Below are 25120 nucleotides of genomic sequence, written 5' to 3' on the forward strand. Positions count from 1 at the left end.
ATGTGGAACTGGATATGGACCTAACAGAAAAAAAAACAATCATTGCCACTTCATTATCATTCAGTGAGCCCAGAAAGTCTCTTAAGAGTACTTTCAGTCACAGACAAATGCTTAAAGAACAGCCATTAAACTTGGTCTAGTTCAGTTCCTTTTAGTGGATGAAAACTCTGACTCTTTCCCAGTCTAGGTGTTGTTCACAGTAGCCTGTGTTTCCATTCGACTGGTAAGCAAACTGGAAGGACAATTTTTGAAATGATGCTTTACTTTTGTTTCCATTAGCTGGTTTTTTGTGTTGTCAGAAGGTGACGGTTCAAAATGATTTAACATAGCTGCCATAAGAGAAGCAGTCGTTTACCAGAAACAAAAAAAACTTAAAAGAAGAAAGCAATGATCGTGATGGTCATACATGAGAAAATATTGGGTTTGTAGTGATTATTCCCTCATGGATGCCAGTATTGGCCATGTCTTTTCTGTGGAAGCAGAAACATCAGATTTTTATGATCATTTACATGTTCTCTACCTCAGAACCAAAAGGTTCCTCAATTCTACCAAATGCACATCACCTCGTTTCAAAAACCATCTCAATCAGTGTTGAGACTTTTTTCAACGAAACTGAAGAAGTTTTTTCAAGTTTTGCTGTTTCTATCTTTTTATTTATTCTTTTGCTGCAAAACCCTGAGAAAAATGCGATTATTTACAAAGTTAAAGAGCTGATGCCAAGCATGGTTACGATCGCCATCTTAGCATGCTGCCATGTTCTAAATAAGAATGTTTTATTTGGAGCCAGATTGTAATGTTCGAGACACAATTAACTTGCTTAACTTTTTTTTTTTTTTCCTTATTTCCAAACACTATTTAAGAAACATGAAGTGACGAAAAGCAGTTAAAAGTATTTGTATTTTCTTCAGCAGCTGCTACCTATTAATGCTTCCTGGCGCGACACGCACTCTGTGCCATGATGGTTCTTTATCTGTTCGCAGCATATGTGCAGCGTCCGTGTGTTGATAAAGTTAACCGGGAATCCGGAACAACAGGTCAAAGCAACTTGGTGAAGATAAGGATGAAGGTTTCTCTTTTACCGCTTTGTACAAACACAAAATATTTCTTAATAATCTTAATAATATGTATTTAAGTGTTTTTTTTTATGAAATAAGTTGTTGCTTGTTTGAATGTTGTCAGATTTTTCACACCTTCTTGCACCAAGCTGTGTCATTCAAGTACAGTATATCTCAGCCAGCCAGTGGAGATACCACCTCCACCATAGAATGATGAACCCATTGACCTTATGTAGAGTGGACACATTTTAACAGAGTGCAAGGAGATGAAAGAGATGTGTTTGATGCATAGTTGGAAAAATCTCACAAAACTTCAAGGTAAAGATGGATCACTGCCATACTTTGGATAAAAGACTGGGGTACATGAACCGGATCAAGAATAACATTGTTGTCCCAGTTAAACAGCATATTTTGGCCAAACACCCAATGAGAACATTCACAGTTGTTAAACATTAGTCACCTTCTCTACAGAATATATTAAAACTCTGCTGAAAACTACACCGGCCCTGTTTTCCTACCTATGACTCAATATCCACCTTATCTGTCCTCATTTGCTTGTTTTTCTGTCTCAGTCACATTCTGTTCTTTCTGGCTTACCCCTGACTTCTGCAGAATATGATTATATGCAGCCATATTTTGACTGTTGTATGTAATATGTTTGCATTAACAGCTTGCAGTTTGGACTACATTTCCTACGCTGCATGTGACCTGCTTAAATCCTGTTAGCTTGTTATATCTTATTCCTTCCTTCCTCTATCCTTTATCTTTACAGCAAGAGTACGTCATGACCTGGGATCCCTGTGATACATGCATCTTTTTACATTAATAACTCAATGACAGCAAGTGAAGGTGGACAGGAAACTCACAGTTGTGCCACCTGTGTGTCGTGTGGAAGTAAAACTGCGACCCTCCAGCATGGGTTGCAAGCTAAAAACAGTTTTTGTGAGCCAACACGAATCTGAATAATTTGAATCTTACGTGAGCTTTGTCTGCAGACTCATCGCCGTGTCAACAGATTGAAAAAAGACACCTGTGATGGGTTATAAACCATCAACAAGTCCATGCATAACCTTCCCTCTGAGATGAGGTGACTGACTTCGTCATGAGTCACTTTAACATGTTTAAGCACAGCTAAATTAAAAGTTTGACAAAGTTGTATGTGTCCTTGATATATAAAACATCTTTGTAGCTCATGAAACTGCTGGTAACCACAGGCTTCTGTTCATGCAACATTTTGACACAAACCAACTAAAACAAAGACATCACAACAGATTGGCAGCATAGGTCCTGCTCGTTTAATCCCAAATGTGGGATTAACCAGCGCTCTGGTCTGGATAAAGAAATTGCTCGGATGAATTTAAGTGTACTGCTGTGCGATTTGAGACGACGTATTTTAAAACAAAATGATTCGGTATGATTTAATGTTGTCTGATTTGGTTTTTAACAATTGTTTAAGTACGACATAACATTTAATTTCTAAATCAAAGGAGGCGATTTCTCTAAATGTGGCCTTGATTAGCTCTCATATAATCCCTTGTCTCTAAGATATTTTTCTAAGAGACAAGAGGATTTTTGTTACCTAATAACACAGGAATAAATGCATTTGATAGTTTTGTTTAATTACTTTTGGTCATTCTTATTCACAAGTATGACATATGATTATTTGGGAAATATCGTCTTCACTGTATTCACCGAAGCTCTAATGTACGTATTATGTCACAACTGTGTAAACTCCTAAATCTTTAGCACTAAATCATGCAGTAGATCATGTGATTCCCATTGGATTTTGTTGAGTTGGGCTATGCTGTGGTAAAAAAAAAAGCCTTCATTATCTGCATCTTGTATGTTGTTGTGCTCGTTGTATTCGTATCCAAGGATTCACCACGAGGCACCAGGTGAGTTTTCAGATCTGTTGTGCCACCACTGTACTTTATCTCTTCGGGCTTTTGAACGGTGTTCCTACTTATAAAATCCAAACGATGCCAAGACTTTAAATTTGATGACACTTTGTGAACAACGTTGGCAATGATTGTCAGACGGTTGGTTTTTGTCCACGATGGTGGACATGCGCTGCTTTCAGTGCTATATCTGAGAGGGGCTTCTGGTGTGTGGGGTGGCAGATAAGCTTTAAAAGTGCAGACTACATTAACTGATGTAATAGGTCGGTAAAAAAGCACGTCTTGTTTTTTATTCTTGTAAATCTTGTATTATTAGTGTTGGATTTACAGTAAAACCAGTTCAAGGAGCCATGAACTGTCCAATCAAACCATCACCTGGTTTATATTTACATTGTATTGGATCCAGAGGCCCATGTGACACATGGGGTTATGCTAACTTTCACATTTAATTTGACACAAACCTGAAGCTGGGTGTATACCTGCTAATCCTCCTCCAATCATGACAAACCTGCTCAGAAGGTGGTCTTATGCAACCTAAATAATATATCTTTATAGCACACTTACTTATTGACTTCATAAAATCTATCTTTTCCTTTTATTTAGTTATAAAGGCATTTTTGGTTGAGGAAAATCCCATTTTAAACAGTATAGGGGGAGTATGATAGTCCTACAAGTCTTAAAATTGTGTTTCACAAGGAATTACGGATCGTGCAAACACAGCAGAAGGACAATATTCAATCAGTTCGTAAGGTAAAGTTAGGATGTGGCTTCATTCTGTTCCAGTTGCACCACAGCCCCACAATCTGTTAAATTTCATGTTGAATACTTTTCTTATATGTATTCTTACCACCTCTTTTTCTGTACATAAAATCAGAAACGAATGAATCACATAAAAAATATGACACCTTTCCCCAATTCTCAATAGATATCCAATAAAAAGTCAATCTGAAGCCTCGCAGAAGAAAGGACTAAAGGGCTAAAGGTGCATTTCAACCAATGGCACCCAAACCTGGAACACTTTTCAAGGAGCTGAAAGATCATTTGCATTTCCACTGAGGTCTAAGGTATGATAAGGTAAGGTCTTGATTCATCACGACTCCAGCGTTGGGACATTCAGCTGCCGACAAAGCAGTCAAACCAGGAAGTCCTATTGAATCAGTCGACGATACCCATTTCTACAGGTTGTGGATGTTTTTTTCAATTGTACCTCAGAATGTAACCACTTTGACACATTTGCTCACATTCACACCTTTCTCGTCCTGATCGAAGATGTTTCTCCTCATCCATTATGGAACTCCCTTGATAACTGCAGCTCGTGGCGCACCTGCATCTTTTTAGCTGTTTGACGCAGACGTAAATGTCTCAGTTTGAATGTTTCCTACACAAACAGTAAGAAGTGTTTCTGCTGTACAACTTATACTTCACTCATTTTTACAAGCTATTTCAGGAATTAAACCTGAGTTGATGGGACAGAAAGCCGGAACTAAAACTATGGGAAATCTCTAATAGTCAGAAAATGTCAAAAGTTAGAATGTGTTCTCCATAATTCTGCCAAGCCCCTGGTTCCTGCTGTAGAAATAGAGAAAGAAGAGGAAAAGACCCTCCAAAAATCCCTGTAAAAGCTTTCTGCGATCTAAATGCAACTATAGTGATCCGGGGCCTAGATAAAGGGCAGAGGAACGCAGAGGCTTTGAAGGATCAGTTCCTGTTCTTCTGTTACATTTTAGTCATTTTGAATAAAAGTCAAGGACCTGTTTTATGACACTGCCGGTAACCATGGGTTTTACTTCATGTGCCATTAGAGCCACAACCTTTCATTGTTAGTTGTTTATTGGCTCATCCACATAGAAGGTTTTCTCACAAACCAAAAGACACATAAACCTGAAGCCTTCACAACAGACTGGCAGTATAGCCTATCAGTTCTCATGCTCTGATACTGTTTTCCTGCCTGCTTTACAAACACTGGGAACGGATTTGTTTAAGATCTTACATAAGCATGCAAACTCACTCATAACACACCCATACTGCTGCTAAAAAAATTGATAAATGACACGCACATAATGTATGCTGATAAAGGCAATATTACACAACTCGAATGATAATATAACTGATACCATCTCAGATCAATCTAAGATCATGATTACTTTTATCCCAAATTAAGTGGCGTGGTCTGGATGAAGAAATTGCTCCAAAGGATTCAAGTGCGCTGCTGTGATGCTGGAAATAAATCGAAACCATTTGCACTGCAGAAGATTAATCATAAAACCACAAGGCTGGTAACAACATTAATTATTATTTAGGCAGAATTGCAACTAAACTCCAAAACACACAGATTAATTTACGATCCACCAGCACACTTTCTATCTTATCACCTTCTACTTATATGATGACAGTAAAATCCAGTGGCATAAGAAAGGGTCTGTAAAAATGTGCCGTAAAAGAAAAGTTTAACATTTAACACTGAATTACAGCCAATTATATCATTTCAGATTAATAAGTAACTTTTCTTGGCTCTGACCAGCATGTGTGTGTTCTTTAAGTGTAATGCTCAATTTCAAGCTCCTTTCTGGTTTGAATTTAACTCTCATCAGTGAAACTTTCCCTTAAAGTTCGCTTTGGGTCATTTAACAACATTTGACTAAATTTTAATTTAGTATCAGATTCTTTTGGATCAGAAGTATTAGTAAGTTTCAACAGCTTTCATCAGGAATTAAATGATGAATTTCTGGTTTTTGTCACAGTGGCCACAGTACACGGTGAAGAAATGGTTGAAAGAATTTACTAAACAGAGGTCACTTCAACGTCTGAAAATGTCCAAATTGCTGTTTATGAAGGCACACGCTGCAGGAAATCCTTATATTATAGACGCAAGCATTTGTGGAATGACACTGCAATTAGAAGATTCCAATCCATTGTCTAAGTGTTGCCCTGCTGGAAAACAACTGCCCTTAAACTAAATATAACATGTTGCTACTCATAGTTATATGTAAAAAGCTCTTTTTCCTACTACACTGCAGACTGCAGGCTTCAATTACTAACCTTTTGAACTCATGCACATCAGGTTTTTATTTGTCTTGCCATGTGCCTTCATGTAAATTATGGTTGATCAATGTCCTATCACTAGTCTGGATGCAAATCTCTTTGGTGCTGTGCAGGCTTGGTCTTGTACATCCATGGTTCTGATGCAAATCAAGACAAAATAAGGTCAAGACAACCTGTTGATACAGAAGAGCTTTGTTGATGCAAATGTTTTAGCATAATTTAACATGTCAGTTTGACATTTCTAACATTTTACGAGCTATATCAGGAGTATAATCAGCTACAGTTTGTCTGGGATTTCTGCTCTGAATTTGTAGAGCACCACCTTCAAGCTCAGAGAGACGAAGTGTGATTTGGAGGAACTAATTCTGATTACATGGTGGATGAGGCTGTACAACTAATTTGCATGTGCTGTGATGAAGCAATGAAATGAAAAGTTAGCGCAAGCTACCAAAAGTAGCCAAAAAATTTGGCACAGGCTAGGTTTATGTTTTTATCCAAACATAATATAACATTACAGCTAACGTCAAAGCTAACGATAAGCCAGGTGGATAAATGGTAAATGGACTTGTACTTGTACAGCACTTTTCTAGTCTAGCTGACCACTCAAAGCGCTTCACTACATGCCTCATTCACCCCACTCACACAGCACATCTTAAGATTCATAACTACGTGCTTTTCTAATCATTCATACACACATTCATACGCCCAATGATACACTGGGGAGGCAATGTGGGGTTCAGTGTCTTGCCCAAGGACGCTTTGACATGTATCCTGGGGAAGCCAGAGTCGAACAACTGACCTTCCGATTGGTGGGTGACTGCTCTTCCTCCTGAGCTACAGCCGCCCCGATAAGATAAGATAAGATAAGACACCAGAAGCGAAGAGAAGCTACTTTGATTGCTTTGTTTTTGTTGGGAAGACTGCAGCAGACCTGACTTTGCCTGTTTATGGCTGTGATAGCACGAAAGGTTATTCTGTAAGCGTTTCACACAAAGGTGTTGAGCTGAAACAACAGTGGATTCAGTTTATCTGGAGATATTGCTTTTTCTAACAAATAAGTAGCAGAGAGGACACAGATCGACAGTTAAGGCTATGAGTGGGCCTTTCCAACTGGGAAGTTAATCTATTTTAATGTGTTTTCTGCTTTCGTTCAGAATTCCTGTATGTAAGCGGTTAGCCTCTCATCACACAGGAGACGCTGCTACCCAGCCACCCAACTTCGCTGACCTGGCACCCACTTTCTAAAACTCATGTTATTGAAAATGAATTCCAGTAGGTGCCACTTTTGATGTGAAATGCCTATGAATGGTTGGCAGCCCTGATCAATATTACCTGTTTGTTCTTGAGGTATCAGACTTCAGAACAAATTTTAGCTGAAAATAAACATCATACTAACAGCTGATGATGTTGTCAAGCCAAAGGGTCAAATTATTCATGTTTATGTTAATGCATTTAGCAGACACTTTTATCCAAAGTGACTTAGAGGTAGGGTAAGGGGGTCTTGCCTAAGGACCCCTACTAGATGTAGTACCTTTCATGCAGGGTATTTCATGTGTCTCCCACATGAAAAGTGGAAATCATACCACTACACTATCCAGTGTTATATCCAGTGCTATGTTCCAGATACTGTTGAAATTGATAGTAACCTTTCAGAAACTTCCACTTACATGAAGCGTTTTAGAATTTTGTTTCATGAAAATCCCGCACTGGTTCAAACGAGTACAGCTGGATTGCTACAGTATTAGAGCTGGCCACAGCATAGTGTCTCAGAGTCCGAGCAGACAGCTGTGTCATCTGCAGGTGGATGGAGATGTGGGCAGGGTCATATCTGCATATTCATAGGTCTCCATTCACTCAGTGAGGAAAATGCGGCAGTCATATACGAGCCATTTTAAGGTTGCAAGAGGTTTTTTGTGGCAAAACCACACAGATTTTAGGGGATTAACAACTACTGGAGTGGAACTTTAACAGCATATATAAGCATCATATGTCTATGCATTCGGGTCCCTCATGGTGTCTTCATACTTGTAGTCCAGTTCTGCGGTCAAGACCAGAGCAAAAAATGAGTCCTAGTCCGCTTTGCTGTCCTGGTTTGCTTTGTGGTTCACACAAAAGCAAGAGAACCTTAATAAAAGACTTATGGATGAAGCCACACTCAGATAGGATCAGAACAGTCTCAGCCTTTTTGGGGGGGGGGGTGCACAGGGTTTGCATGACAGTGCTCATATTTCCCTAAATGATCCACACTAAAGAGGCAACCGCACCAGGGTTCATTTGAATAAAATGAAACCTTTCACGTATGACCGCCTCCTTAAGGTCTTTGCGTATTTTTTAAAACGTTTTTAAATCTATTTTGTGACAAAAATAGTTATGAGCAGAAAGTTTTCACACACTGAGACTGATGTGTTGTATTAATCTATCTGTTCACAATATTTTTGTTATTTTGTGGTCCTTTCACTAACAGTAGAAAAAAGAAAAAATATTGGTCCATTTGATCTTGAGTGGAAATAAAGTAGCCTACCTTACATTTCTGATCCAAATTATTCTACCATAATTTGCCTCAACCTCTCTTTAAATGACATGTCCTTGATTATTTTACTCTGGCTTTCGGTCAGTCACAGAATAGATTTTAAAAGCCTACTGATAGTTTACAAATCCCAGAATGGTTTAGGCCCAAAATACATCTGTGATATGTTCAGAGAATATAAACCCAGCAGAGCTCTTAGATCCAAGGACTCGGGTCAGCTGGTCCAGTCCAGACTCCAGATTAAACCTGGAGAAGCAGCATTTAGCTGTTATGCTGCAAACAAGTGGAACAAACTGCCAGAGGAGATTAAACTGTCACCAAATGAAGACATTTTTAAATCCAGGTTCAAAACATTTCTTTTCTCATGTGTCTATGCATGAAATCTGTACGATATCTTTTAACTTATCTAGACTGTTGCTTGTTTTTATTCATTCTAATTCATTTTATTTATTTCTCTTTATATTCTTTAATGTATTTTTAATGCTTTTTCTGCTCCCCGCTGCAATGCTTTTATTTTATGTAAAGCACTTTGAATTGTTTTGTACGTGAAATGTGCTTTACACATAAATTTGACTTGATTGTCTGTCGTGAAGCTCTTTCTGCAGGGAAAAAAGTGAATCAGTTTGTCAGATGCTATTTTAATGACTTTCTCATGTACGTTAGCACTGGGTAGTTAAACAACTCACAAAGTAATGGAGTGATGTGAAAAAAAGGTCGAAAAGTGAACATGTTTCTAAAACCTTAATGATGGATGACAGCTTTGTAGTTAGTGTAAAAGTATGAGTGACTTAATGTGACATTAGATTTATTTTTCAACCTGTGACAATATCAGACAAAAGTCAGCTGTATTGGAGCTGGTCGACTGTTTAAAAAATATTACCTGCAGTAGAAGTTTGTAAAAAACAGCATAAACTGAGAATAACTGAGAGATCATATTTCATGCACAAGCTAATATGCTGGTTTGTACTGGCTCACTGCAAAGGGAAGAGGGCACAATAACACAAATACAACAAGTATAAGTAGGAATATAATTCATACTTCATTCATGCATTTTACTTCAAATACACTAATTTTATAGAATGAAATTGATAGTTTACAGACAGTGAAGGTAAGCTCAAATTGAACTAATTTAAAGGTATTTTGGAGCGGCACCAGCACATGATGTTGACAGCATACACATAAATATAACAGCACATAGATATGAACACTGAACTGTTGTCAGCATGGACGTGCAACTCTGAACTCTGATTGCAGAGAAACACATTTTAAACTGAATGGGCCTCTTTTGATTACATCAATGATTCATTCTGCCCTCCGTGTGCGCAGATGTTACAGGTCCAGGATGGACGGGAAGCAACCTGAAAAGATCTAAAATTAGTCTGTGTTTACTTTAAAGCTGAGTGCATGTCAGCAAACATGACCATACCAGGTTAACTTTACAATACAACTGCACAGCCATAGATGCTAGATTCTTTAGATGCTAGATGCTAGCATGCCTCCTTACTTACATGCCTCCCCACACACACTCATACATCCCCCCATGCCACACGACTTCATTTGCACATGCGGACTACCTACCTCAGTGCCCATTTGCACCTTGTTATTGCACATTCCTACTACTTATTTTATCTTCTTATTCTTATCTTATTTTGACATTGAATGTCTTGTATTGTATGTCTGCTCTAAGTGCCTCCTTAATTACGGATGAATAAAGTTTTTTTAATTTGAATTTATGAAGGACAGGGAAGAGCTGCAAAGAAAGCAACACACACACACACACACACACACACACACACCAACTGCTTAACCCCTCTTGTTGTACAGAGAATCAAATCCTTCAAAAGGTACAGCTTTATGAAAAAAGACATGATTGAAACACAGTTTTGGGTTCATTTAAGAACGTAGATGTTTTGTTCATGAGAACCTTTTTGATTAATGAGATAAAAAGAACAATGAAATAATTGCATATTTGAAGAACGTACGTGTGACTAAAATATCTGTGTGTAGGAAATATCACTTGTAAAATGAAACTAGTGAAAATAATGCTCTCTGATTCAGTGGATTTACTTTTGTTACGTGGCTTTGGTCTTTTGAACAAACACTGGCCTGCAGAAAAGATATGATAAGATAAAGCTCACAGTGCAGACTGTAACACCATAAAGGGTGTTACTGTGTTTGCACGGCAGTGTCACTTGAGGTCATGTGACAGGAAAAGAGCTAAAACTCATACATAGCAGCCTCACTGATAGAGGCAAAGAGTCCAAAGCTGTGTTTCTGTCAGACAATCTAATCTATATCTGTATTTCCTACATATAAGGGGATTTCGTTTTATAATTCCTCTGACTTATTTATAAAGCAGTGATAATAAATAAAACAACAGAGTGAAGGAGAGGAAGTGAGGGTTGGAGTCTCAGCTCCAAATGAACACAGATTTCAAAAGCACTTTGATGCATTTCCTGTCAAAACAAAATCTTACAGACATGATACAAGGCGGGTAAGTGTCAAAAGCTGTATCTTTCAGAAGGAAAGAAGCCTGCATTGACAGGAGGGATTGAATGTTTGATGCACATTGCATAGTAGCGCATCTCAACCAGCAAACGCTCAGTTCCACAGGAAGTGAAGGAGCTCAGCCAACTTTCAGCTCAGTTCCTCAAACTGTTATCTTTCATTTTACATCATACAGCACTTTGAATCATGTTTGTGCAACATGACATTCACTAATGAAGACATTAACATAACCCCACACCTATCCTGAATTTTCCTTTAGTTCATTTCTAAATTTAGTATAAATATTCTTATTGCATAATTAGAAGTTATGCAATAATTAGTCACAGGTTAATAAGTTATTTATTATTAGCATTGGTTGGTGTCTGGTGGTAATTTCCTTCTCAAAATGTTGTCGTTGTTACTTCTTTAAATATGTACAGGTAGTGGTAACATGGTGACTTCTAGCACCATTTTAAGAATAAAGCATTTCCTTTTCTATGGTTCAGGCTGGGATCCAGGTATGATAGCTACCATGTCCTCTGTCTCAGCTTGGAAGTTTAGTTGGGTAGCTCAACAAACGAAGGACCACTGAGGCTCGTGGGAATGTTTTGTTAGAAGTTCACATCTTCTCATTTATGGACTTCTTGTGGCTAAAGTGGTCTTCATCTTTTGGGGGCTCAAGCACAATTACAACAGGACAAACACAGCTGGTTGTTAAATAGAAAAAGATAGCGGCTTTGTTTCACATTCACATTTAGTGCATTAAAGCAACCCAGTCATCAGGAAAATATGTTGCCATTTTATGTTTCTGAAAATAATAAATACGTAAAATGTTTATGTTCCGTAAGCAGCACCATAGTAGTTGGCATCCTGAATACAAAGCTCTTGGTAATTTTCTCAGCAGAAAAACATGTTTAAAACACTAAGAAGTAGATGGGAGAAGAAACCAAATCAATGGGACTACTGTATGAATTGTCAGAATGTGCAGGAGTGGGCAGTAATGGTCAGAAATCCAACAAAAGTGGGCAGTAGCAGGATTAAGAAAACAGGCCCTGCACAGGGGTCTATTGTTAAAGTAGGACTCAAGGGTCTTGGAACTTTTTCTCTCGTTGGTTCCCCCGACTCTTGTGGAATGTAATACCACTGATGTAAAAACAAATCTCTGCATGAACCCCTGCACATAGACAGCCATGCATGTTTGTTGCATAAAGCAGAACTCAACACGGTCAGTTTTGGAACAAACCCTCTTGGACCTCGAGTCGGTGGAGCAACAAATGAAATTAGGTGTTTCTCAGAGTCAACATTCACACATCAGGAGATCGCTGTTGCAATTGATCTGATTCATCCCATACGCTTGAACCGCAGGAAACTGTTGTAGCTGAACGACAAACAAAAGGTGAAAAAAGGTGATGGAAAGTATCGCACAACCGCTCCTATTCCGCAGTGTCATCATCTCATCTCCCCCCACTTGTTGGGTTGAGAGCCTGGTTTGTAATGGGGACGTGCTCGATTTTAATCTCATATTACTAAGCAGTCAGTCAGGCAGGGAGTTCAGAGATTAGAGCCTGTCATCTGACCGCCCTTGTCGGCCAGGGAAAAGGATTAAACTGAAATAAATGGACCACTTCCCTGTAAACACCAGCATGACAGTTAATGGGGGTGATTTCTCAGCTGAAAAGGGTGATGCTCTGTGTTGTTGCCTTTTCAGTCGGTTATCATATTTAAACATTCATTGACCAGGCAGATGACAGCCATAAATTCAAATTAAGCTTTAAACTCTCTAAAGTTCAACTGACAGTTTGCTGTCAAAGCTCCTCATTATTTCATGCAACCAAGCTGCATAGATGGACGATATAGCAAGAGATGCAGAAATAACAGTTCAGGGAACAAAGTATTGACAGTGAGCTGTTGCTCTATAACAGGAAAGGCTAGCTGGACTCAGCAATGCCTTTTACATTGTTCATAGGTTCGAGATTATCCGCTGTGGAGCTAAAACCACTTTTCTCCCAGCAATTTAGCACCCAATCTCATTAGTCAGCTGGTTTCTCCATTTCCAGTCATGCTTTGTGTTTTGCAGATCTGAACAATCAAGCAGCTGCATCTGGTCATGTCATAAGGATTATTTACAGAACCATACAACTGTTTTCATAAGTTTATATGACTGAAAATCAATTTCTTGATAAAAAGTCTTGTTCTGTGTTGTTGGACTGTTGTATTGTTCACACTGTTTCAGATAGATGTGATCTGTCTGTGAGCTACACAACATTGGATTTGCCTCAGATCGAGGCCATTTGTCTGTGACCTCAAACATTTGTCTGCAATGTGAAAATTGGGCTTAAAATCTTTCAGTGTAAACTTGGCTTTGGGGTAACTGGGGACTCTGAATTGACCGTAGGTAAGAGTGAACAAATGTAGTCTTTGTTTCTTGGCTTGTGACATGCCTTTATTTGTAGATACAAAATTAAGTAGATATGGGAACGGAGTTTGATTACATGGCCTGGGTACAAAAGGAGAACCACTATTCATTTGCAAAAAGGCCTACATCAGGAAGCTGTAGGGGGTTGGCAGTAGTGTTGCACACATAGGTTTGTTGTAGAGGGGTAAAGCCGATGCATCATAAACAGCAGTTTATTAAAGTGGAGATATACTGTTGAGAAATTACTTTGGCTGGAAATGTTTCCGGACAGTGAATTTATGCCGGAGAAAGGTGTGACACAGCATGAGCCCTATGAGGACAGACATCCCCCGTGAGGGGCTCACTCTCATAACAGAAATCTTAGCAGTGGCGTGCACAGACTTTTTGAAGGGCAGGGGCGGAAGGAACAAAAAAAGGCACATACAGTGCATCCTCACCACTGTAGAGGGCACTTTAACACATGTTTTGGCTCCCAAAAGGGGAACTTTAGCATGCGTTTTCCAACAATTGAGCAGAAGTGTGCTATCAAGATATTGTTGTCATAGAAACAAAAGAAGCACCATGTAATAGTTAGTAATGTAATAGTAACGGTTTGTTCCATTTTCAGCTCCTGTAGACATCATTTCTGAGGTTCCAGTCGAAAATAAAATCAACTGCAATGCCTCTGAAGTTGGTTTCTGATGCAGAAAATGGGAGGAACCCCATCAGCACAGACTTTAAAGTCCAGGATACCTGGACCAACCTCTGCCAGTTATCTTATTGCTGTGGTGTTTGTCTAAGCTAAATACACATTATTGCATTATTGGCTTCTATTTCTAATAACAGGTTGCAGAATAAGTTAGCTCAGTGATGAGCAAATGCTGTTGAATTTTACGACTTGCAACTGTAACCCATTTCTGCATTTCCTGGTAAATGGAAAGTACACAGTACTCACTGTGTTTGTCATAATCAGAGCTTCTCTGTTCTATTCTGTGGAAATCAGTCCATCCATGCAGGTGTGTCCCTACATTGCTCTTCAGAACGGTTAATATTCCCACTTTTCCTCCATTTGATAAACCACACTCTGGATAATTCAGAAGTTAATCTTACTCTGGCTTTAATGAGATAAAAAACTCTAAGAACTGTTTGGGTGGCTGCAAATTAAACTTTCACTTTTGGTTGAGTTTGTTTTTGTGGGAGATTCTGTTACATCTTTATGGGACATGAATCAGCAATGTGAACATTTCTTATGTTAGAAATGATGATGTAAATGTGAACAAATATAAAACTAACTTCACTGAAGCCAGAAACACTTTTGTGGCTTCGTTGTTCCTAAAACATATAGCACAAACTGTTTTTTTACAGCTTAATAAGAAAATTGCTATGTTAACCTATGTAAAGGAAAGAATAAAAACCAATGTGTGCAAAGACCTAAGTTGGTTTCAGTTCTAACCCTAGATAAACAAACTCTTTACTGTACAAAATGTGTTTACAGCATTCCACAAGCCAACCACAATAATGTGGACTGCGGGAAGAGGACACTGAACAGTTGGAAACTAAACTGAAAGTTTGGAAATGAAGGCAGCTGGCAGCTAAACAAGAAAGGGTTTCATGGATGATTAAATAAAGAGGGGCAGGCTGTGCTGTCATGATACTGCTGCTGGAGCGTTTTTTATGATTTCCAGTCAATTCTAAAGAAAAAGCTTGAAGTGAATGTATCAATGATTGAAGTTCATTTCCTTTTCAGTTGTGCTGTAAAGATAAATGAATAAATAAATGGTTTCATTAAGATCTGGATGTTTTTTCTCTCTCTTCTCCTGTTTCCTTTAAATAAGCGCATTACATTTTCAACCACACATAAACAACCTGCAGTTAAAGAGATTTCTGTCAGAGCCACGAAGAAGCAAAGTGTGAAAATGATCCGTAACACGAAGTGTTTACCAAAGCTTTATCACTTTATCTTCCCAGAATAAAAACAAAGAGAGAAGGATAAGAACAGGACTACTGTTCGGACCTGTAAAACATGCTTTTGATTGTTGCCATGCAACTTTTGATAATGTTGCCATGGAAATTTTCACTGCAGCAGTGCATGAGACAGAAAGTGGATCTGTTGCCATGGCAGAAGCTGTGTTTAGCAGAGCATTCTTGGAAAGTGTTATGATCTCCAGGGTCTGCATCTCATGCATGAAATATTTCTCATTTTCCTCACAGGCACGTTACAATGCAGCAAGGTGTTTGACATGTCGTGCTCAGTATAACTAGTATAACAAAATATCAGAAAGGCAAACAAACATGCAAAGCAAGGCGAGGAAATCTCATGTGAAGGAAAGTTCTTTCTTTTGAGGAGAGACTTCAAATGTATGAAAATGAATGAACCTTGCCTAAGTTTCTTTCTTCTGCACTCCAGATTTTAGCTATAAAGGACAAAAATGTATTCTTTTTTTATGAGGACTGCTCTACCAATATGCACAGACCGGTCAATTGATCACTGATCACATGATAATGGCACCAACAACATAACGAACTTACAGGATCAAAAAGTGTCAATGTACCAAACTAACAGAGGCGTAATTAGTGTTTGGTAAAACTTAAAAAAAAAGTCATCTCATGTCTGTACAAGTGCATCCCAAAATTCAACAACGGGACAAGTTTGATGCTCATGTATTTGAAAAAAGGCCAGTATTTGTTCATTTATTGTATCCGTTCGATTGGTAACTAATTTAAATTGGGGGATTCTGATACTTTTTACTAGGAAATATATGATGTCAGCAGTGATGGCTCACTCTCTCTTATCCCTACATTTTGCTATGATAGAGTTTCTTTTTCCCTCAACAAAAAAGTGCACACATTTGAAAAGACTTTAAAGAACAAGCACAAAATAAAGGTCTTGCTCTCCAGCCTTTCCTCAGTGGAAGACGGGAGGAGCACTTGTACATTGACAATGTTGCTCTTGTAGGGTTTTTCTTAAAATGAGGATACAAAAAGTAAAGACATACGAACAAAGAAATGTGTTGCTACATGATCTCAGACTGGAGCGTCCTGTTTCTTAGTCTTCAGCTTCTTCCCCACCCCCCCTTCAGTCTCCATATAAGGACCTTGTGACTTCTTCATGGGTAAACACTTTATAATGATGTTTACTGCGATTCTTTGACACTTTGTGTGCATGTGAGAGATGTGCGAAAACAGCTCATTCTCCCCTGGTTCTTTCAAAAGTTAGTAATTCATCCATTCATATTTATTTAACATGTATCTTTATTGTTTAATCCATTCAGTATAAGAATGATGAGTTAAAGTTTGAGAGGAAACTGTGTCATACTGTAAATACTGCAGAATGACTCCTGATGCGAGCTGATTCACAATCATTTACTCGTTATCGGTTATCGTGCAAAGTGATGTGGCTCTTTAACACATATCTCTTACGTTGTATTGAAACAAACAAGAGCATAATATAGTCTTTTTATATTGTGCAAAAGCGCCTTTTTCTTTGTGTTTTGTGTTTAAGATTATTAACTTAGCAACAAAAGACCTCATTGTTGTTGTACGGCTGCTGAGGGATTTAAGTGGCAGGCCAATCAGCATCTCCTTAACCAAACATTATCCGGTTAGCTGAGCTCCTGTTCTGCTATTCACTCATTAAACGCTCGAAATCACTTATTTTTTTCTCCTTAGAAACAGACACGAAATCTCTCCTTCACTTGATTTAAGGGATTAACACATTCCCTCCTTCTCTAAGCCAAACAGAATTTCACCTCACCAAACACATGCACTCAGTCTCTCATGCACAACTTCAAAGATTTCTTATGTAGGCATAACATTCTCATATGTCCTTTTAGGTCAAAATGTCCCGTTTTTTTCTGTCCTGTGCTACCATGTCCCTCTGCCATCACCCATGTTATTTAAGTTCTGTCGTAACATTCTCTCATCTGTCCCCCCACACATACTCTGTCTTTCTGTCATGGATCAACAGTAAACACATGCCCTCTGGAATGTGTTTATCCTGGATTCTGGCCCCAGTTTACCTCCATTTTGTTTGGTCGTTTCACCTGACTGCTCCCTTTTTCCAGGTTTTCTGGCTTTTTCTGTCCTTAAGAGCACCTCCAGAATGAAATAAATATATATACTTCTTTAAAAAAAAAAGAGCATTGTGATTACTCAGGATCAGTTGATGAAAAGTCATGTGACAAAGTTCAACCGTGTAAAATTTGTACTAAAATTACTTCTGGTTATGCATGATCAAGGTCGAATATTCTTATTGTAGGTTTCTTTCATTCCCACACTCGTCATCACATAAGCTAAACAAAGGTGTTTGCAGTGCAGGCGTTTTTTTAATGCCTTAACCTAACCAATCATTAAATAAAAACAAAAGTGATGCTTACAACTAAAATATGTTTTGATAGAACCAGGTCAGGGGATGAACTCCCTTGGATGATACTCACGACTGGAACTCAACATCCAACAACTGCTTCAGCCTCCTAATGCAGGTGTGAGTGCCTTTTAAAACTGGGTTTCATTAATTTGACAGTGATGTGATGGTTTTATCTAACGCTGTGTGAAATTATTTTTGTGTTCGCGTTCACAAAAAACGGAGGAGGTTGTGTCCCAGGACACAGATCAGCTGCTTTGTTTTTGTGAAATTCAGGGAGTCTTTGTTAAATATTGCTGAAGTTTGTCTTTGATCTCAGAAACCAGGTGAAGCTTGACGCCAAACAAGGCTTCAAAGAAGTATCTTAAGTGGGATTCAGAACCTATCAATAATCAGCCATATTAAGAAAGAAAATGTTTCTATAGACTACACTGGGTCTCCGGATCAGATCTGAAAACATCAGACTTTTATTTTAAACTTTACACTTTGCAACTGTAGGAAGAGTGCATTTAACCTACAAAGTTACAAGTTAAAGAATCTAAAAGAGCCTCATTGTGTCACCAATGTGGTAACTTTATAGGATGGTGTCATCGGGCAAGAGGCCGGGTACACCCCAGACAGGTCGCCAGTCCATCACAGGACAAACAACCACACTTACTCCTAAGGACAATTTCAGAGTCACCAATTAACCTAACATGCATGTTTCTGGACGGTGGGGGGAAGCCAGAGTACCCAGAGAGAACCCACGCATACACAGGGAGAACATGCAGACTCCACACAGAAAGGCCCCAGCTGGGAGTTGAACCTGGAACCTTCTTGCTGTGAGGTGATGGTGCTAACCACCACACCACCGTGCATTTTCAGACCCTTTGAGTCTTTGAACTCACAGAGCAGAAAATAACATGGAACACAAGGAGGGGGGGCAGGCCGAAAGACATGCAGGAACATGAATCATGAGCCTCTGTATTAAAAGAAGCCAGTTGCAGGGGTTTGGGCGTCTGTCCAGGATACTTGAAGGATACTGGAAGTCTGTTTTGACGTGTCCCACCGGTAGCTGGCCTCCAGGCACATCCAGTACTCCCAGGAGAAATGATATCATATGAGTTGGTAATGCCTCAGTATCCATCCTGAAGAGCCGGAGGAGGTGGCTGCAGAGCTCAGGGGATCCATGCTGCCTCTGCAAGCCAATGCCACATAAGTGTAAAACACACTAGTGGTTGTAGAATAACCTCACCACTCACATAGTTTCAGCTGTGACTTTAGGCTTGCAGAACCTTTTTTTAATGGGGCTGTAGTTGCTTGCTTAGTAATTCATTCTTCGATTATTCTTAACTCCAGTATGTTTATGTCCTGGTCAAAGACGAGGCCCAAGAGAAACAAAGTCCAGGTGGTTTCACTCTTGCACAATTTGTTGTTGTATATTAAAAGACAAATACAGCCAAAAGGAGTAATACAGACACTACAGTTACTTTTCACAGCGAGTTTCAGGCTTTTCTGGTGTTTTTGGGACTGATCAGAATGAAAACTTTAGACTGTAAAACCTTCAGTTTGCATTTCTGTAGTCAGCAGAAGTGCACTCATTTAGAGCTCTCAACCATCAACAAAGAATCAGGGAACACTGATTATTTTTTGTCTGGCGGTTAGATTTTGTATTTGATGTTTTGTTGTTGCATAAAGACCTGATAATTAATATTGTCATAAAAAGTTGCATCTGGAGGCAACAGCATATCAAGATTTGGCCACAAGATGAGGTGTGAGTTTGTGGCCCTGAACGCATGTCAGCGGCAGGTAGGAGCAGGCTGTATGAAGACGTGTTCGCATGCAGGTGTGTAGAAGGTAATATTCACCATCATGCTCACACACTTCAGAAGCTTAAAGTTAAAATGTATCTCACCTACACAAAGAGAGCTCACACAAAAAAATAAAACATTCAAACTCCAGGGTTCATCTCGTTGCTTTGCTTTTCAACCAGTGTGTTCTGATCCATGTATTTAGAAGAAGTTTTTTCTCCGCTGATTTTCACTCATTCCTGATGACCACACTACAAGGAAATCAGAGAACAAGATGCTCGGGCAGGCAGTAAACTGAGCTGTAATTTTAAGTATGAGGAGGAGAGCAGTGGATCATGCTGACTTCCTGAGTGGCATTGCATCTGATATGAGAGTTTGAAATTTGATCAGTATGTTAGAGAGCATTCCTGCCAAGAAAATCCATAATATCCATCACGATAAATGGGTTAGATTCTGAGAGCTAGTGGGTCAAATATTCTAATATTCACCGTAGACATTCTTACAGTAGTTTTGTAGACAAAACTTTCTTTATTTGACTAATATCCAAATTATCTTGGACCTCTGTTCCATATGTTCTGCTTTTATAGAGGCACCCACACTTGCTGATGATCATTTAATCAAATGCATTTGATTAGCAGCGCCTGGTTGCTATTAACACCCTTTTCCCCATGACCCTATAATCAACTTCACAGCAAATAACAGTAGAGCAATAGAGAGAACAATAGAGAATGCATTACATTTTCAAATTTCTGTATTGCAGACCGAGACATAGCAGTGAGATAAATAAAGAGATAAACCTGAGACGATCCCAAACAGTCGATGATGTTGATGGAGGGAACCAAAGGAAACAGGCGGTTAAAAGGATTAAAGCGCAGTGAGAGTAGAATACATGCACACAGAGCATACACATAAAAGCAGCACAATCATAGCACCCTTCTTCTGTTGCTGCAGTATTGAACCACAGCGAGACGTCACATCCAGCCTGGTATTGATAGACAGTTAACTGATAATGTTGTCTAATGTTTTCCCTGTCAGTGTTCCTGAAAGCTTTCCTCGTGCTCATACAGGAGCATTTGTATCACCCTGAAGGTTGTTTGGTGGATGCTTTTATCCATGGGTGCATTTAGTTGTTTTCTTAAAATGAGGTCATGGATGTTGTGAATAAATAGATTTGATATGAGTGAGGTTACACGTGCTATAGTTTTTAGTAAAATGTGATTCTCAGATGTGATATTCATATATATCCTCAGTAGGCATGCCTCTCGTTATATTATCATACAGCCATTAAGAGTTGAATAAAATCAGGAGCATCACTGACATTGTGCTACCCAGCCATCATTTAATTTTCTAGTTTTAACCTTTGCTGTGAATGTTTTTCTGTGAACTACCTTAGAAGTAATGTATCTCATTGCATATCAAAGGGTTTACTTGGGTTTCTGCATGTTTTTTCTTTGGTATTTTGCAGAGGGTGAGTGACTCAACACTGAGTAAAGAAGTAAAGAAGTGCTTTGATGTGGTAAATTAGAGTGTGTAATATGAATCCATTAATGCCACAGTTGTCCATGTCAGGTTTATCAGGTTTTCATTGTCACAGTTTGGGTTTTTTGTATTCCGGCTTTGTTAGTTTTTCTTTGGAATAAATCCAGTTTAAATATCTGCATCCGGGTCCTATTTCCACCACGCACCACACATCACCCAACGTGACAACATTTAATAATGTAAATATACTAGTTCTCACATGATGGTAACTTAATTGCAAACTGATACAATTTTGTAATTTCACAATATAACATTTTCTAATTGAAAGATTTTTTCAATGCAAATATGCTCCATACAATTGTAATACTACTCTGTCAGCTGGGCCACCCCCTTTAAGATGGTGGCATTGTGCATAAAGCCATTACAGGAAGTTGGATGCACGTGAAGAATGTGTTCATACAGAGATGGTTGTAACAATTAGCCATTAACTCTAGTAAACCACCATATTTTAAAAGCAACAGAGACATGTGAATCAGACGGATTTCCGTTGACTGGTCTGAAGAACAAACCGAAAAAAAACTTTTTCCATATTTTCACCTTTTCTTATTCATATCTTCTAAATGCGGATCAAAACCAGTAATGGGATGCTTGTTTGCATCCTCGAAATGTAAATAAAGACCCAGCAGTCTCAGTGCAGTTTCACTTCAGAGCTGCTTCAAATTATCAGCAACAAGCCAGAGGTAACACACCCTATGGTTGGAGATATGATTTCTGCAAATTTGAAAATCCTCAAAACAATCAGGTAACTGAATCATTTTAATCAACTGTTAATTTGTGCAAAGCCAGTTGCGTTGCCCATTATCACAGTCACTGGTTAAAATAGCAACAGCAATCGCTAGCAATGGCTTTTCAGGGCAGCTGCTGCTGTCTGTGGCCGCTGTCATGGCCTCAGTATTAGCTTTGTGATTGGCTTGCTTCTAGTGTCGTTGGTTTAATGTACTCTGACGACACCTAAACTCATTGATTCACAGAATATAAAGCAATTTCTTCTGAGTATTGTTACAGATTGTATGACTGTTGCCATTTGTTTGCAGATCTGCTCGGGCTGTTCTTATTTCACATAAGAGGATACAAGACACCCGCTGCCATGTGCAAAAATCAATAAAGTAACAGCCCAAAACCTATTACATTACTTTTGAATAGCCAAGTTAATCAGTTTAAGTAGAAAATGTCAGGGTTTGTAAGTGGTGTTACTCGTTCATGAGGGGTAATTATAATGCCAGCAGAGGTCAGATGACATGTTTTTATCTGACTGAGGATTGGTCGAGCTGTATGCACGCTGCAGCACAAATCTTTTTATTTGACACGAGATGAAGTGGCTTTGGTTTATTTTTACCTTCTTCAAAATGAGATGTTCGCTGAGCAGGGAAGCGGGTTTGATTGAGGGAAACAAGTCGGCTTTTATTTCTAACGACAAACGAAAGATGTGAACTGAACTTAGCTTCATAACAGCAACGTCACTCATTGATGTAACAGCGGCCATCAGAGACTCATTCAAGCTCGACATCTCAGTCAGATCACATGTGATTTTTTTTTTTCCACAAAGAGAGCGAGGGCATGTTGAAGGATATGAGTTAACAGATGGTTGGCATGGAAACAAGGTATCCTCAGAGCTTGCTGAGATTCTGCATCCTCCTGACAGACAAGATCTCTTGGCAGATGGCCTGGATAACGCTGACACACAGATGGAGATGAGATGCACAGTGTTGGTATTTTGTGATTATCTTGCCGTCATTAGAACATTTTGTTCTCTTATCCCATCACTGTCAAAATGTTTGCATACGATGTATGCTAACTTATTATAGTATAACAGTATTGCTAAGTTAGCTGGCGATATTAGTTATGTAAGCCTTTGTTTGAAAAATAAAATAAAAAAAGCATAAAAGACACAGATTCATCCAAGAAATCCTGTAGAATTGAGAAGTGAGATTTTCCTTCATGTGTCCGATTAGCTCAATTTCTGACGACTGAATTTAAAAACAGAGGCGTTTATTTCATATGTGCAAAAAAATCCAGGGTTACAGAACACTATATGCAATCATGAGAAGTTGATCTATGTAAAAATTATAATGCTACTTCTACAGTGTGTTGTTTGTAAATGTATTCGTTGCCAGAATATCTTACTGTAACTGTCACTCAGGCCTAGTTCTGTGTCCTACTGTCCCAGTAATAGAGAACAGCTGAGAAGAAGTCAGTGCTATGGCTGATGCTTCTGTCTGAGACAGCCAGGCTTTCAGACATAACATCAGGAATGAAATCTCTCTGACTTGACCAGTGGGACATCAACAGAGTTGACCCAACATGAGCAAAACTCCAGCTGAAGAGTTAAAAGTGCGTGAGTAGAGGGTGAGCAGCCTGCTGTTGTTGAAAGCAAGAAAAAGCAAACATGAGAAAGCAAGAAAGTCCTTCTCAAGTGGCCAAATTTCAAGTTTATTTAGGGATGACTGTCATTACAGAATTCCATAGATAACTCTTAAGGTATTATAGCGGAGGAAGTGACTGAAATTCTGTTTGGAAGGAAAACGCTGTTTCTGTCACACCTCTCTGTGCTCTGTACAGATTAAGTGAACGTGGGCTTGCCTGGCCACAGTGACAGTTGGGAAGTTTGGCACAAACCACAGACAGCCTTACAACAGCTGAGCGGCGTGGTGACGGAAGTGTTATGGTTTGGGGTTGCTTCACTGTCTGGTGTTTGGCAGCCTGCTGCCGCCGATTCTGCTCGTCAGTGAGTGTTCGTGTTCAACCAGAAATGAACCTATCGGCAGGATGGTGATGCTACAAACAGTCAGACAAATTTCTCAGGGACTTTCTCTCAAAATTAACAATTTAAAAAAGACAGAAAAAAGGTGATTCATAAAGGAAAACTCTGAAACATCTTGCAACCCAAGAGAAGTCAGAAACTGACTGACGGACAATCAGAAACAACAAGTTATTTCTGAAAAGATGTGCCATCGACTGAGAGTTTATTTCCTGGATAGTGTTCATTATATTTGTCTCTCATTAATAAATCACTGAAAAGCTAACCGTCCTTGTTGCTCTATTACCTCTTTCAAAGAGGAATAAGTCTTTGTTTGTCCAAATACAAACCAACCATTTCAGTTGGAAGCATTCTCTTCACAGGACTGTATTTATCTTCTTAGTGTCACAAAGAAGCATTTATTTCCCTGGACCTGAATTTAACTTGTTAACCATCTCTGAAAAGTATTTTTGTGAATTTTGGACATTTGAAAATTGTATAGATAAACTGGACTGAATTAATTGAGAGCCAATGATGCAATAAGAGCTGACAATTCAAAACATAAAATCAGGAGAAACAAGCATTTAGGAAACCAGTTAAAATACAGTAGATTGTCTACAATAACTGTCCTTTTCAAGATATGAACGTTAAAAATGGCAGCCCTCAACACAGAGCTTTCATTTCACGTCGTCTACTTTGTTTCTCTTCAATTGTTTAAACTTGGAGTGAAGACAAGTAAAAAAATTGGTTCCTGAAGGTCTTGTTTGCTCAGCATTGCAGCAGCTCATAACAGGTAGCCTCAATAGATAGTGTTCCTTCCTTATTCATTGTGCATTACCAACCGTTTCTTTTGGTAACTCATCATATTTGTTTGCTGTTTGTAAAAGCCACTCTTACAACATATCATTTGCAACATGAAAAACACATCCCAGCATTTTATTTTTCTTTGTTCCTCTACAAGTGAAAGAAGGAACGACATGGATGGAGGAAAGAGGAGATAAACTGGAAACCAGGAGTTAGGGAGGACAGAGTGGTGATAGGAGTTAGAAAACCAGATGAGGAGGGAGGAGACAGCTGGAAAGGAAACAAGGAAGGAAGAAGGGAAATACTTTAGGCTGTTATCTTGATTGGTTGGGTGGGGTTGGAAGAAAGTGATAAAAGAAGGGAGTGAATGTTACTGTAAGGATAGCAGTGTGATGGAGGTATGAAGTTCACGGGAAGGGTGAGACTGTATTGTTGCTGCTGAGCACAGAGAGACATGATGACACTTGGAAAAAACTGACTGCA

At 38.9% G+C, this 25120-nt stretch overlaps 1 protein-coding gene across 2 annotated transcripts in view; it reads right to left on the minus strand.

Annotated features, from left to right (window-relative positions):
• Positions 1 to 1034: 1034 nt before the first annotated feature.
• LOC140302946 (protein-glutamine gamma-glutamyltransferase E-like) overlaps positions 1035 to 25120 on the minus strand; it is a 302930-nt gene continuing 278844 nt past the window's right edge. For both annotated transcript variants that reach the window (XM_072381490.1, XM_072381489.1), the window contains exon 16: positions 1035 to 1044. The gene's annotated coding sequence lies outside the window, so the exon portion shown is untranslated. The remainder of the gene's footprint in view (positions 1045 to 25120) is intronic.

The sequence above is a fragment of the Leuresthes tenuis genome, unplaced genomic scaffold (genome assembly GCF_036924035.1).
Source record: "Leuresthes tenuis unplaced genomic scaffold, fLeuTen1.0.hap1 SCAF_3, whole genome shotgun sequence".
Taxonomy (NCBI): Eukaryota; Metazoa; Chordata; class Actinopteri; order Atheriniformes; family Atherinopsidae; genus Leuresthes; species Leuresthes tenuis.